This window comes from Malaya genurostris, chromosome 3 (genome assembly GCF_030247185.1).
Source record: "Malaya genurostris strain Urasoe2022 chromosome 3, Malgen_1.1, whole genome shotgun sequence".
Lineage (NCBI taxonomy): Eukaryota > Metazoa > Arthropoda > Insecta > Diptera > Culicidae > Malaya > Malaya genurostris.
Genome location: NC_080572.1, coordinates 23,274,943 through 23,291,370, shown reverse-complemented (window position 1 = coordinate 23,291,370; position 16,428 = coordinate 23,274,943).

The window sequence follows — 16,428 nt, the reverse complement described above, 5'->3', positions numbered from 1 at the left end:
AAAAATACGAACGTTAATAATTAAACTATTCGAATATTTTTTCCTAGATTTAGTCAAACCCTAGAATATACCTTGAAATTCAACCGTTTAGAAAAGATCGTGATAAAGACATAAAATCGAATAACCATTCAAATGTATACAAGAATATATTGTACATAAGAAACAACTTTTATATTATCGTTCTGTACTAAAATAACACCAGAAAACGATTTCATCAAACATGTATTTCTTCAAGCATCATCTACATATTGTTTAATTCGAACTTTTAGTTGGATTTCCGGATGTTTCTTCATAAAGTAATCCATGCAGTGTTGTGTGATTTGGTAACAATCAAACATCTCCAGAAAACTTAAGGCAGGAAAAACAGTTTTCAAGCTTATGAGGTCGGCGTCGTTGATCGAAAAGCACTCGTACAGCTGCAATCGCTTCAGTTGTCCAGTAGTGAAGTGACGAATGCTTAAATCCGCACAGTAGAAGGTAGCATCTTCGAGCCAGGGTAACTGATGCCAGCGAACTTCTGCCCTGTGTGCGGCACTTGTTGAATTCACTTCGTATGCGTAAAACTGAAGTTTTCTCAATCGACGAAAATTGCGACTTATTGTTTCCGTCATCTTATTATCCAAGGTTTTCCTAGGAGGCAGGCTAACATACAGGTCTTGTACATTTGGTGTGACAGATGAAAATTTATCGAAAAATTGATCCATCATATCCATACCCTTCTCTATAAGTAAGGTAAGTTCTCGGATCGATGGAAGTGGTGAACAGTCTTCTAATAAAATAGAGGGAAACTTTCCCCTCAGATTAAGCGTCTTGAGTTGTTTCAAATTACTCAAATCCGGTAATGGCTTATCGGGAAAGCACCAGTAATTCGAATCTATAGTAAGTGAAGTTAGTTGCAGAAAATTTGAAGTGATTTGGCGTATAAATTGTATTGAATTTTTCTCACTTGGTGAAATTACCAAATTCGTTAGTTGCTGGCTAATGCGTTCCAATATTTGAAAATACCGTTCCGCGCAGTGTTCTCCACTTAGACCATCATTGCTCTCGAAACCGTGAACTCGTTCAGTTATATCTTCTGTAACTTTTAGAACAAGCTGAGTTACACAGGGAATCTGTTTAATTGCAAAGGAATCGGCGGTCATTACTGTCTCCTGTATTTGAGCTCGATCATCCAATGGCACTGAAAGTTTCTTCAAAGATGACAAACGAATGATAATTGTTTCCAGTTGGCTGGGTTGCAAAGCTATATTTGTAGAAAAACTTTCACACGAGTCGGAAAATCGTTTCAATATTTCTTCGATTAGCTCCCAGTGGTTAGTACAGTTTTCTGTTGAATTATGTGTTCCTCTAATGCACTGAATTTTTCGTTCGCAACGAATGATTCTATACTTGCGCCGGGTTGTGATCAACATTGAACGACTATCATCGTGTGCAGTACGGCACAGTGGCACTCGGAAGGTAATCCGTCGTAGGAACTGACTACAAAATGCTATGTTGTCCCACCTTCTGCACACAAGCGAAGCGGACTTACGATCGATCCAGCTCAATCGATTGAAGATCATCATCAACAACTCGGACGGCAAACAACTTATTTCAGCGACAGTTGGTTCGCCTCTTGGATACATCTTTCACTGAAACTCCAAATCGAAGCAGCAACGTACAACACTGACGACAAGATCGCAACGTGATCACAAAAGCGATATAACACAGAATGACACCATTTGATGACTTTGATCTGGTTTTTATACCATACTACCTGAAGTCAGGGTAAATAAAAACAACACAGAAAGTGTACCTATTCCTAACATAACAAAACTACTATGACCTTGTACTGAAGTAAAGACAATATATTTTTTTCTATTCTGGCAGATATTAGAAGTACCTATGGATATTATTAAATAGTTGTCGCTTTCAAACGTTATTTTGTAACATAAATTATGGATATTTTTGATTATGGAATTAAAATAGTTCTTTATTTGATAAACACGCCGAACAAATACTGTACAGGAAAATTATCTAAAATATAGGTAACCTAGTTACATTGTATTTGTGTACAAAAAGTAATTCATTGCTTTTAAATATTTAATAAATACTAGCTGACCCGTCGAACTTCGTCTCGCCTGAAATTATTTTTTTTGATTTGTGTTTTCAGACAGCAGAGTTGTCAAACGTTAATGTTTCTTTCCATTATTTTACTGATTACTTGGCTTACAATAAACGAATCACGACAAATTCATATCCAACACATTAACTTCGTCCCGAAGAAGAAATATCATCAAGAATTATTGTGGATATATTCAATGCTTTTCTTACACAAAAAACTAAACAAATGCACCGATTGCCATCTCATCCTTCGAGTCAGTGTATTGAACAGAGATTGTAGATCTCTCTCAAACTAAAGGTTTGACATATGGTATGATGGATTGGATTGAATCATATCTGAAAATTGGCGACTGCGTTACTCCATCATTCATCGTGAGCTCTGGCGTTCCTCAGGAAAGCCATCTAGGACCATTCATATTTCTGCTATATCTAAATGATCTAAATTTCGCATTGCAATGCATGAAGCTATAATTCGCCGACGATTTCAAGCTGTTTCATCTCATCAAAGATCTGAAAGACTCAAATTTCTTGCAGTCACAGTTGGATGTATTTTCTAACTGGTGCAACGTCAACAGAATGGTTATGAACGCCTCTAAATGCTCCGTTATCTCCTTCTCTCGTAAACGAACCACGATCATATATTATTACACTATTTCGCAAGCTGCACTAAAACGGGAGACATCAATTAAGGATCTAGGAGTGTTATTGGATTCAAAACTTAGTTTCAAAGATCACATAGAATATACCCTCTCTAAAGCATTGAAGATGCTAGGATTCATCTTTCGCATCTCAAAAAATTTCAATAACATATACTGCCTGAAATCGTTATATTGCGCTCTAGTTCGCGAGTATGCTGTTGTTGTTTGGGCACCATATTATCAAACAGATAAGCTACGCATTGAAACTGTTCAGTGCAAGTTAATTCGTTTTGCTTTGCGTCGCCTGCCCTGGAAAGATCCATTGAATCTTCCATGCTACGAAAATCGTTGTAGGCTCATACACTTCGATTTTCTATCAGTCCGCTGTGATACACAAAAAGCTGTTTTCGTCGCGGACTTAATCCAATCTCGTATTGACTGTGCAGATCTCCTACAACAGCTAAGTTTTGATTTTCGGCGTAATTTGCGGTTTAATCCCTTTCTCAGAATTCCTCGTGCTAGAACTATCTATGGCTTCAATGAACCGTTTTCGAGTATGTGTCGCGTATTCAATACTTGCTCTGATGAATTTGATTTCAATTTATCTAGTAACGCCATTAAAACCCGTTTTCTTCAAATCTTTTCCCGCTAGTTTTATTAGGATAATTAGTCAATATGAATAGTTGTTAGTAACTTTGTAGTTTAAATAAGGGTAATCTAAGATTTCGTTATGTATCATTTGGTCAAATGTTATCTGTTGATATAAAAGATGAGAAGGTTTTATGCCCGTTGGAGAAGGAGAACCAAAATCTCAGCTCCAGCAGGCTTTTCCCTTGCTCATAAACAAACAAATAAACAAATAAACGGATGGAAAAGAGATGACCAAGACAAATACTTTAAATTGACCCCACAAATTTCCAAAAGCAGCCCTCGAGGATTGTTGTTTGTCATTGGATGTTAAGGTTTACTTGTACTGAAGACGTTTAAAAATTTAATAGCAGATCCTTAGGGAATATCGAAAGTAATAATTTGGTTTTGAACGGTTGTCCATAACCTGCTTCACCGATAGTGATATTACTTAGTCGTGTTTGATGGATGTTCGTAGCATGATAATCACAGGATCAATTTTCGATTAACGAGTTAGCGATAAAATGAAAAATTCTTGGATATTCGAAAGTTCAAATTACCCTTTTATTAAATATTGTGTCCATGGATTCGTTCAAGAATTTTATCAAAAGGCCTCTCATTCGTCGAGCCACCACATCGTTTTGCTTAGTATTCAGTCCTGAGAATCAATATTCTGTTCTAGCAGAGTGAACATGAGTAGTGATTATATCAGTATTTTTCTTATCGTTAAAGCCAAAGTATAAAACAGCAGATCTCACAACTAATGGTTCTTACATGCCACGATTTCTCCTTCCGATATGATATTCACGATTCGCATATGGTAATTCGTCAAGTAATCCAAAGTTCGGAAAATGAAATGATTTGGCTTAAGCAGTTTACAAATGTCATGAATAGCATCCTAAGCAGACCGTTTTGATGTAAACCACTCTTGAAAACTTACCCGAATCGGCTGAACAAACGTCAGCATGCTAAATGCCAAGAAAATATTTTCATCTGAACTTATTATTTCAACAGCAGAATCCTATCATTAATACGTAAAAAAACCGTTACATAATTTGATTTGTTCAACTCACGCCTACGATGGCCAACATTATTCATCTAACTACATCTACTGGTAAATGATATTAGAACTTGTGCTTCTGTTTACTGTATAGCTAAAACAGTCATGTGCATTGCACCATAAGGTCATTTGGCAAGTAATGATTTTGATACCCTATTAGGCACGTGTTTCCAAATGACGAATCAATCATGCATGTAAAATCTCCAACCAAAACTACTCGTTGCGCGCCAAAAGATTCTTTCAACGATCTAGTATTCCTTTCTTCGACGGTCAAACACTTATGCAACTCGTTATGCGCCAAACACCTATCGATCATCTAGCAATCATTGGCGACTTTTTCAGTGGAAAATTCCATTGTCCATACAAAATAACTTTATTGGTTTTTCCCACTTTTCCGGTAAGTTTTCCTAATTTTTTTGATGTACGAACCCGGTGGGGGTAAAAACTGATCAAACAAAAAAAAAGCATCTCAATCCGTCCATCCGTTCTTACGTGATGCGATTACAAAGAATGATCTCTGCATTTTTATATATATAGATAAACTATTCTTAAAGAAGGTTATTCTGTTTGTTCGTTTTTGATTCATTAGAGCAGAGCATTATTTGTTTAGTTATAAATAGTTATAATATATTTTGAATATAATCACAACGGTTAGTATTTAATAAAACATATAACTATTCGTTTATTTAAATATTATATAAGTATTTATCTATTCATGAGTTTACCTACTCAAAACTATTTATCTGCAATTACATTGAAAACAACATTAGTCTTTGTATATACTGTAACATGATCTTATAACTATTTCTGATTTCATTTAGGGGTTAGCCAAATTTTGTGCTAGGGCACATAACCGTTTTCATTATTTTTACGTTTCGTCTTTGACTCATCAGTGCAGAGCAGTTCAAATTGAACTGCTTAGTGCTAAACTCGGCAGTTCAACTTGAACCGCTAAGCAGACGTAAAGTTTCTGCTACTTACAGAACACTTTTTGTTTTGCAACGAAGTGCAATGTCTTTTCTGACGTGCCGAACGAAAACGTGTTTTCGACTATTTCTGGCCGATGCAGGTATGGTCATTTAGGGGTTAGCAAAATTTTGTGCTAGGGCACATAACCGTTTTCATTATTTTTACGTTTCGTCTTTGACTCATCAGTGCAGAGCAGTTCAAATTGAACTGCTTAGTGCTAAACTCGGCAGTTCAACTTGAACCGCTAAGCAGACGTAAAGTTTCTGCTACTTACAGAACACTTTTTGTTAGTGTTAGTGTTCTGTAAGTAGCAGAAACTTTACGTCTGCTTAGCGGTTCAAGTTGAACTGCCGAGTTTAGCACTAAGCAGTTCAATTTGAACTGCTCTGCACTGATGAGTCAAAGACGAAACGTAAAAATAATGAAAACGGTTATGTGCCCTAGCACAAAATTTGGCTAACCCCTAAATGACCATACCTGCATCGGCCAGAAATAGTCGAAAACACGTTTTCGTTCGGCACGTCAGAAAAGACATTGCACTTCGTTGCAAAACAAAAAGTGTTCTGTAAGTAGCAGAAACTTTACGTCTGCTTAGCGGTTCAAGTTGAACTGCCGAGTTTAGCACTAAGCAGTTCAATTTGAACTGCTCTGCACTGATGAGTCAAAGACGAAACGTAAAAATATTTCTGATTTGTTTGTGTTGAGGTTTCTATGTTCGGTGAAAAATGGGTGGCCAATATATTTCCTGATGAAAACAAAACAGTATGTAACACCCCAATTGTCTAGACGAAATAAAATCATGTTTTTGAACAATTTCCGGATACACGAAAGCATAGCAATCGGTCGATGCGAATTGTGATCGGAGGCTCCTTCCCCTGGTTTTGGAATGGCAATAACTCTTACTTGTCTTCAGTCGTGTGGAACAATATTATCCTCAAGGAACTCGTTGAATAAATTCAGCAAGCGCCTTTTGGCGGTGTCAGACAGATTCTTCAACAAGTTGAATTTGATTCTGTCTAGCCCTGGGGCTTTATTGTTACATGACAAGAGCGCAAGTGAGAACTCCACCATTGAAAACGGTGTTTCGTTCCTGTTTGATTACGTGACGCGGGTGATCTTCTGTACTGGAACAGAATCAAGACATACTTTTTTAGCGATATCGAATATCCAGCGGTTATAATATTCCTCACTTTCGTTCGTGGTATTACGGTTGCTCATTCGTCAGGTCGTATACCAAAGAGTGCTCATTGATGTTTCTATCGATAATCCGTCTACGAACCGACGCCAATAACCAGGTTCTTACCTTTAATTATGCTTTTCATTTTGAAATCTAACAACGCGTATTTTCGATAGTTATCTGGTGTTCCATTTTTTTCAAGCGCGATGAAAGCTGAAGTTTGATTTGTCGACAAAACGATTCAGCTATATGGGCCTTCCTCAAGACTCATGCTTGTCTTTTATATAATTTTTACGAAAACAATATTGATGGATTTATCAACACATCTGGCACGCTAAGACAACTTGCCGACGTGTCTACTATAGGACCCAAAGCTGCCGATCTTCAAGGACCATTACAAGACAGTCTCGCCAACTTGCATCATGGGCTCTTCTGATGGATATCGAGTTATCTACGGAGAAAACTGAGCTGATTGTATTTTAAAGGAAGCGATAACCTGCACAATTACAGCTTCAACTAAGGGGTGAAACCATTGCTCAGGTCTTCACATTTAAATATCTCGGGGTCTAGTTCGACTCCAATGGCACCTGGGGATGTCACATTAAGTATCTGAAACAAAAATGCCAGCAGAGAATCAATTTCATTCGTACAATAACTGGAACTTGGTGAGGAGCTCACCCAGGAGACTTAATAAGACTGTACAAAATAACGGTACTGTCTGTAATGGAATATGGATGCTTCTACTTCCAATCCATCGCGAACACCCATTCCATCAAGCTAGAAAGAATCCAGTATCATCGTTTGCATATTGCCTAAGGTTGCATGCAGTCAACTCATAAGTTGAGTCTCGAAGTGCTGGGCTACCGTTGAAAAATCGATTCTGGGACCTCTCATATCGAACGGGCGCAAAGTTTCTAGGGGGGCAGCAAACTAATCCTTGAGATCAGTTTTTTTTGCAGTCCCGCCTTTGATGGAAACAATAAACAATTAAATGCGTGGATTAACACAGTTGAAAAAACCCTTGCCAGATTTAAACCTTTAGTGACGGATGATGTGTTTTCAATATACGCGCAGGCAATAATGAATAAGTTAGAAGGTCGTGCAAAAGACGCGATTTGTCTAGCATGCGACATCAACAGTTTCGAAGAAGCGAAAGAAATTGTTATCAATACACTAGGAGATAAATTTGAACTTTCGACATACAAAGCTCGGCTATGGAAAACCAAGCAGAGACCAGAGACCAAACAACTAAATTAATTGTACAAAAGATAAAAACTCTGACGAAACAGGATAAAACGTATGCCTCAAGCTGGAACGCGATCGCCAAGTTCATCGACGAAGACACTTTGGCGGCTTTTATCAGTGGACTAAACGAAAATTACTTCGGATTTGCTCAAGCTGCAAAACCAGAATCTTTAGAGGATGCTTATGCATTCCTTTGCAAATTTGATTCAATAGAAAAAATCATTTCGAAAAACAACCTAAAACCTAGAAATTTTGCGGAAAAATCCAACACAAACAATAAGTTTAAACAACAAAAATATCTCAAACATGACACCCCGACTAAAAATGACGAACCGGTGGAAGTCGACCCATCTTTAAGAAGCCGACTCACTAGTAACTTCCGTAATTAGGGCCTACATTTACTTCACTTGACTTCCACCGTGAAGTAATACCGCTAATTAGGGACAGTTATATACTAAAAACTGCGACTGTGGTTGGTAAATGACTGGACAATGCGTAATTCAGGCCCCAATGTGGCTTTAAGCCTCTTGTCCAGTAACTCCTATCCCTACCTGCCCGCGGTGCCGGCTGAGGTACGACCAACCATAGGAAAGATCGGGTAACCAACCCCGGTGGGACTTTGGTCGTATGCTGACAGGGAAGGGGGTCCTCTTAGGAGGATGTCGGAGCGTCTGTACTCCATATTAGGAGCGGCTTCAAACAGCGTCTGTTCTGGTATTCAGCGGCTGAGTATGAAATGCTGCATCCCGTCCAGCTAAATCCAAGGTGGCAACCCAACCAACGGGATCGTCCTAGTGCTAGTTGGGGCGTTAAACCACAGACTAACAGACAGGACACTCAAATTAGATTCTTCAATCATTTTAACGGTCATTTCGAATATTCCTTTATTTGGGACAGTACTCACATGTGTCATGATGGCGCCACATTACCCTATCAAAAACATCCTGTCTGTCATCTATACTGTGTTTATTTTTTTCATTTACCAACAGAGTTGCCATTCATGCAGAATTACCTGTAATGTATTGATTTGTATACGTCCATGCGAATTTCATGCAGGATACAGATTTAATACATATTGCCAAAACTATATACAGAATTGTGCCTACTTCTCATCCTTCAACGCAATACAAAATCAAACCCGTTTTGATCAGTCGGTGTTGAACAGTCGTTCGCACCGCACGCGTATAGCTCTTGGCTCCTGGAATTTTTTTCTGGCTACCTAGAGTTTCATTGATTCAAGGCTTCAGTCTTTTTCAAGGCTACCTGAATCACTAACTAAGTGATATTAGAGTGACTAAGTGATACAAAGAGTGATATTAGAGTGACTAAGACATTAATCAGCCTTTTTTAAGGCTAGCTAGGAGTCTAATCGAAGACTAATTTAGCCTAGTAAATTTAATTTAAAATTTCATTAATTTCAAAAATGCCTGCGTCCAACCGGAAAGGCAACAAGCCTAAGGCTAAAAATAATTCAATACGGAATAAATCACAATCCGTTATGCAACATTTTTCTAATAACATTCACGATCTTATAGAATCTGAATGTAAAAATAAAAGACAACGGACGGATTTCCCTTCCGTTGATCCTATGCCGTCTAACAATATTTACGAGATTCTTCCTGAATCCGATTGTAGCGACATAGAAGAAAATTCTTCAAAAATTCCCAAAATGGACGCTTGTCGTTCTGGGAAGAAACAACAACCTATGCCACCAGTGACGGTGATGATTTCCGACTTCAAAGCATTCCGTACTGAGCTTTCTACTTTTCTCCCGGAAGTAAAAGTCTCATTTCAAATCGGACGTAGAGGAGAATGTCGAGTATTGGTGGATGGATTGGATGATTACGAATGTCTTATTCGATATTTGTCCGAGAAACTTCATAAATTTTATTCATATGATATAAAATCAGACAGACCCTTCAAGGCTGTCTTGAAAGGATTATCAAATGATCAAAGTATTGATGAAATTAAAAATGAACTAAAAGAATTGCTTGGTTTTGCCCCTTCCCAAGTAATTCTTATGAAAAAAAGAGCGAATGGTACTTCTAAACCACGCTCTGGTATTTCCCATGAACTTTACCTAATACACTTCAATCGAAGTGATGTAAACAATTTGAAAACTTTAGAAAAAGTACGTTTCATTTCCCACATTAAAATTCATTGGGAACATTATAAACGGCATAATCGTATTGCAAACTTAACGCAATGTCGTCGTTGCCAAGGCTTCGGTCATGGAACCAAAAATTGTCATATGGATGTACGGTGTTTGAATTGTGGTAAATCGCATTCGAAAGACGTTTGTCCAATGAATGAAACCACTGATAAATTTTCATGTTCAAATTGCAATGGAAATCATAAATCCAATTATTTAAAATGTCCTGTCAGGGAAAAAATTTTAAACGCTCGTTCGCTTCGACAACAAGTCAAATCAACGACCTTAAATTTACAGAACATACCTGAAAATCAAAAAACCGTTACAAATGCCACGCCTAATTCTTCTAAGGCACTGATTTCTTCGAAACAAAAAACAGGTACGCCTGCCAATTCGTCTTCTAACGAAAACAATTTATTGACAGGTAGATCGACCTCGTCATCATCTTCTTCTAATGTCAGTTATGCTGGTATATTAGGTAGAAATCTATCACCTATTTCTTCTAATGTAAATAATCAAAACACAGGACCGCCTTGCAGTTCTTCTTCTAACGAAAACAATTTATTAATAGGTAGACCGGCCAAATCATCTTCTTCTAATGGCAGTCTACCTACAAATATTCCTTCAATGCCATTCGCTTCTTTAAATGAAGTCGATTTAGGCGATATAACTGAAAATAAAATGATCTACCTACAAGATCAACTTTTTCAAATGATCATCCAAATGAATTCGACTTCATCACTTTTTGAAGCATTTCAAATCGGATGGAAATTTGCAAATAATATTATAATGAATTTAAAATTTAACAGTGATGTTAAATAATTATTTGAATATTTTAAATTGGAATGCTCGATCTTTGAAATCGAGTGAAGATGAATTTTATAATTTTCTCAAAGTTCACAAAATTCATATTGCCATTGTGACAGAAACTTTTCTTAAACCAAATGTAAAATTGAAAAGTAATCCACATTATGTGGTTCATCGATTTGACAGGTTTACTGGAATGGGTGGTGGAGTTGCCATTTTTGTCCAACGGCAAATTAAACATCGAATTTTACCTTCTTTCAATACTAAAGTTATTGAAAGCTTGGGAATCGAAGTTGAAACCATTCATGGAATTTATTTCATCGCTGGAGCATATTTGCCATTCCAATGCACCGGCGAACAATTAAATTTCTTTAAAGGCGATTTGCAAAAACTTACAAGATATCGATCGAAATTTTTCGTAATAGGGGACTTAAATGCTAAGCATGTCCAGTGGAATTGTAGGCAAAATAACAGTAATGGTAAAATACTTCATAATCAACTCTCAGCTGGTTACTTCACAGTTCTTCATCCCAGTAATCCTACTTGTTTCTCTTCCGTGAAAAACCCGTCTACAATTGATCTGGTTCTAACAGATCAAAGTCACATTTGTAGTGAACCGATTACTCATGCTGACTTTGACTCAGATCATCTTCCAGTAACATTCAGACTTTCCAACGAAGCTATAATTAATCCAATTAGTTCTATTTTCAACTATCATAGAGCTAATTGGTTGGATTACAGATCTCACATTGAAAATCATGTGGATCATGAAACTATTTTAGAAAATTCTGCGGACATCGACACAGCAATTGATAATTTGATCATTATATTATCGAAGCTAGAAATCTTTCAGTTCCCAAAGCTCAAACTAAATTAAATTCTCCTATCATCGATGACAATCTTCAACTGCTCATTCGGTTGAAGAATGTTCGTCGACGACAATATCAACGTTCTCGTGATCCTGCTATGAAAAACATAGTTAAGGATTTACAAAAAGAAATTAAACATAGATTTACTCTTTTGCGAAATGAAAATTTCGCTAAAGAAGTTGAACAAATTAAACCATATTCTAAACCTTTCTGGAAACTTTCTAAGGTTCTTAAGAAACCTCAGAAACCAATTCCTGCTCTCAAGGAAGGAAATCAAATACTTCTTACAAATGGTGAAAAAGCTCAAAAACTTGCTCAGCAGTTCGAGAGTGTCCACAATTTTAATTTAAACGTTGTGAGTCCTATTGAAAATGAAGTCTCACTGAAATATGATCATATTTCAACCCAAGTGTTATCACACGATGACATTATTGAGACGAATTTTGATGAAATTAAATCAATTATTAGGAAACTCAAAAACATGAAGGCTCCTGGTAATGATGGAATTTTTAATATTCTTATTAAAAATCTTCCCGATGTTGCCTTGAGACTCCTGGTTAAAATTTTCAACAAGTGTTTTTCATTAGCTTACTTCCCAAAAAGATGAAAAAACGCTAAAGTAATTCCTATCCTAAAACCTGATAAAAACCCAGCAGAAACATCAAGTTATCGCCCAATTAGCTTACTTTCTTCTATCAGTAAACTTTTTGAAAAAATTATCTTGTTGAGAATGATGACTCATATAAATGAGAATTCAATTTTTTTACCAGAGCAGTTTGGATTTCGTCATGAACATTCAACTACTCATCAACTTGTCAGAGTAACGAACATGATAAAATCAAATAAATCTTCTGGGTTATCCACTGGAGTTGCTCTTCTAGACATAGAAAAAGCATTCGACAGTGTTTGGCACAAAGGTTTAATAGCAAAAATGTCTGATTTCCAGTTTCCTATTTATTTGATCAAAATGATTCAAAATTATTTAACTGATCGTACTCTTCAGGTTAGCTATCAGAATTGTAAATCTGAATTGCTACCCGTACGAGCCGGTGTCCCGCAGGGTTCGAGTGTAGCTCCAATCTTGTATAATATTTTCACTTCTGATCTTCCAAATCTACCCGTTGGTTGTCAGAAATCGCTATTCTGTGACGACACAAGTCTGTTAGCCACAGGTAGAAATCTAAGAGTGATCTGCAGTCGCCTACAAAGAAGTTTAAATATTTTCAGTGATTATCTGTCAAAATGGAAAATTAAACCAAATGCAGCAAAAACGCAATTAATTATCTTTCCTCACAAGCCAAGAGCTTCTTTTCTTAAACCAAACAATAATCACATTCTCAAATTGAATGGCTTGGAATTGACATGGTCTGATCAAGCTAAATACTTAGGTTTAACGTATGACAAAAAACTCACTTTCAAGGATCACATTGAAGGAATCCAGGCAAAGTGTAATAAATATATTAAATGTTTATATCCTCTTATAAACAGAAATTCTAAGCTCTGTCTAAGAAACAAATTGTTAATTTATAAACAAATTTTCAGACCAGCCATGCTTTATGCGGTACCAATTTGGTCAAGCTGTTGTTCCACCAGAAAGAAAACGCTTCAAAGGATTCAGAATAAAATTCTGAAAATGATTCTGAAGCGTCCTCCCTGGTTTAGTACAAATGAGTTACACAGACTCACAAATATAGAACCATTAGATGTAATGTCACATAATATTATAAGCAAATTCCGACAAAAATCGATGCAATCTTCAATTGAATCGATTCGCTCTCTGTATTAGTTAGTAAGTTAGTATATAAGTTCCTTTTCCCCATTACACAATACAAGTAGGTTTAGAATTTTCCCTACACAAAAATCTCAGAATTGCGGAAGCAAATGATGTCTTCATGGTAATAACCAAATCATATATATATATATATATATATATATATATATATATATATATATATATATATATATATATATATATATATATATATATATATATATATATATATATATATATATATATATATATATATATATATATATATATATATATATATATATATATATATATATATATATATATATATATATATATATATATATAACAGGGCTGAAAAGTCACCACTTGTGGCTGAACACCCAATTTAAATCTTAATAATTTAATTTTAACTCATATACCAATAAAGAGTTATTTAAAAAAAATAAAAATAAAAAAAAAAAAACCCGTTTTGATACAATATCTACTTACTTCTGGTCTGCCGCCATTTAATTTCGGGTGAAAATTACCAACACAATCAAAAATAGTCTAGATGAACAACGTTGAGAAAAATAAATGGTTACCTTCTATCATTGCTAAAAAAGTTAAACATATTATTAACGTAATCCAATAATTTATTGTGACGATTCATTTTCAAATATTATGATGAAATCAGGCCTCCCTGTAAGCAGCTGATCGGTGTTGACAAACGAGGAGGAACCAACTAGTAAAAAAACTTTTACATAACAAAAGGGGTGTACCGATAGTAAATAGTTCGCGCAGTACAATATAGGTGGAACTAGTGCATCACGAAAAATTATTTTTATAAGAATTTACTCATACTGTCATGTCTGTTAGTCTGTGGTTAAACAGAGCAAGCACGATGATCCTCCGGCGAGATAGAGGGTTGGCGTAGGCCTAATAAGCCTCCCGTACATTATCTATTGCAATTAATACAGGAGAGAATACGACCCGGATCAATCGACACAGACCCACGCAACGAAATAAGGACTACGACTGGAAACTTGGAAAATGGAACTGCAATTCACTAGGTTTCGTAGGCAGCGACAGGATAACATACGACGAACTAAATCCTCGTAACTTGGACGTGGTAGCGCTGCAGGAGCTTTGTTGGACGGGACAGAAGGTGGCAAAGCGGACATCGAGCGGCTACCTTTTACCAAAGCTGTGGCACAACGAATGAGCTGGGAACTAGCTTTATAGTGCTGGGCAAAATGCGTCAGCAAGTGATTAGAAGACAGCCGATCAACGCTAGGATGGGTAAATTGGGAATTAAATGCCTTTTTTTTTTTCAATTGCAGCATCATTAACGTGCATTGCTCACAGGAAGGGAGACCCGATGACAGAGACGTAAAAATTATCATCGGTGACATGAATGCCCAGGTAGGAAGGGAGGCAATGTACCGACCGGTAATCGGGCCGAACAGCCTGCATGCCGCACCGAACAACAACGGCCAACGATGTGTTAACTTTGCGGCCTCCCGAGGAATGGTAGTCAGAGGCATTTTCTTCCCTCGCAAGGATATCCACAAAGCTCCATCTCCAGGTCACCTGACCAACAGACCGAAAACCAAATCGACCACGTTTTGATTGACGGAACATTTTTCTCGGACATCAACAATGTTCGCACCTACCGCAGTGCGAATATAGATTCGGACCACTACTTGGTTGCTGTATGCATGCGTCCAAAACTTTCGGCGGTGGCTGCCAAACGTCGAAACCGAACGTCGCGGTGTAACATCGAACGGCTCTGGGATGCTGGAGTGGCTCAAGATTACGCGGAGCGGTTGGCAGTGGTACTACCAACGGAAGAGCAACTTGGTACAGCTACTATTGCAGATGGCTGGAGAGACATCCGTTCTGCCATAGGTAACACTGCATCAGTAACGCTAGGTACGGCGGCTCCAAACGTAAGGAAAGACTGGTTCGACGACGAATGTGAACAGTTAGTGGTCGAGAAGAATTCAACTTGGGCGAGCAAGCCGCAACACCGGACGAGAGCAAACGAGGAGTGATATAGACAGGCACGGAACAGATAAAACTGGGTATCCCGTAGAAAAGAGCGTCAACAGGAAGACCGAGATCGCGAACATGGAGCAGATGGAACAGCTGACACAAGGAAGTTCTACGAGAAGGTGAACAGTTCGCGCAGAGGACATGTGCCACAGGCCGATATGTGCAATGACACCAACGGGAATCTTCTCACGAACGACTGTGAGGTGATCGAGAGGTGGCGGCAGTATTTCGACGAGCACCTAAATGGCGATGTGGCGGCGCGGTAACGAACTTGGGAACGATAGACTGCCAGTCCCACACCTCCAAGAAGGAGGAGGAGGTAAACCGGTTGAAAAACAATAAGGCCGCTGACTACCAAGCGAGCTACTAAAACACGGCGTTAATGCACTAGTGAAAGCACTGCACTGGGTCGTTACCAAGATCTGGGAGGACGAGATTTTACCGGAGGAATGGATTAAAGGAATCGTGTGTCCCATCTACAAAACGCTGGATTGCTGCAATTACCGCGCGATCACTCTGCTGAACGCCGCCTACAAGGTACTCTCCCAAATCTTATGCCGTCGACATTCACCGATTGCAATCGAATTCGTGGGACTATCACTCCGATTATGATTTCGTTCGAATCGAATTGTTTCGATCGAATACGAAATTTTGCATTTTGTAGCTCGTAGTACGTGAAAGACAGGGGCGCGTGAGAAGATATTGTCAGCCACCCATTACGAGTTCTGATTGGCGGTGATGAAATCGAAATGGTCGACGAGTTCGTGTACTTGGGCTCACTGGTGGCTGCAGATAATGACACCAGAAATTCAGAGACGCATATTGTCAGGAAACCGTGCATACTTTGGACTGCGCAAGACGCCGTCGTACAAAGTTAACTATCTACATAACGCTGATTAGATCGGTTATTCTCTACGGGCACGAGTCCTGGACAATGCTTGTGGAGGATCAACGTGCACTGGGTGTTTTTAAAAGGAAGGTGTTGCGGTCTTTG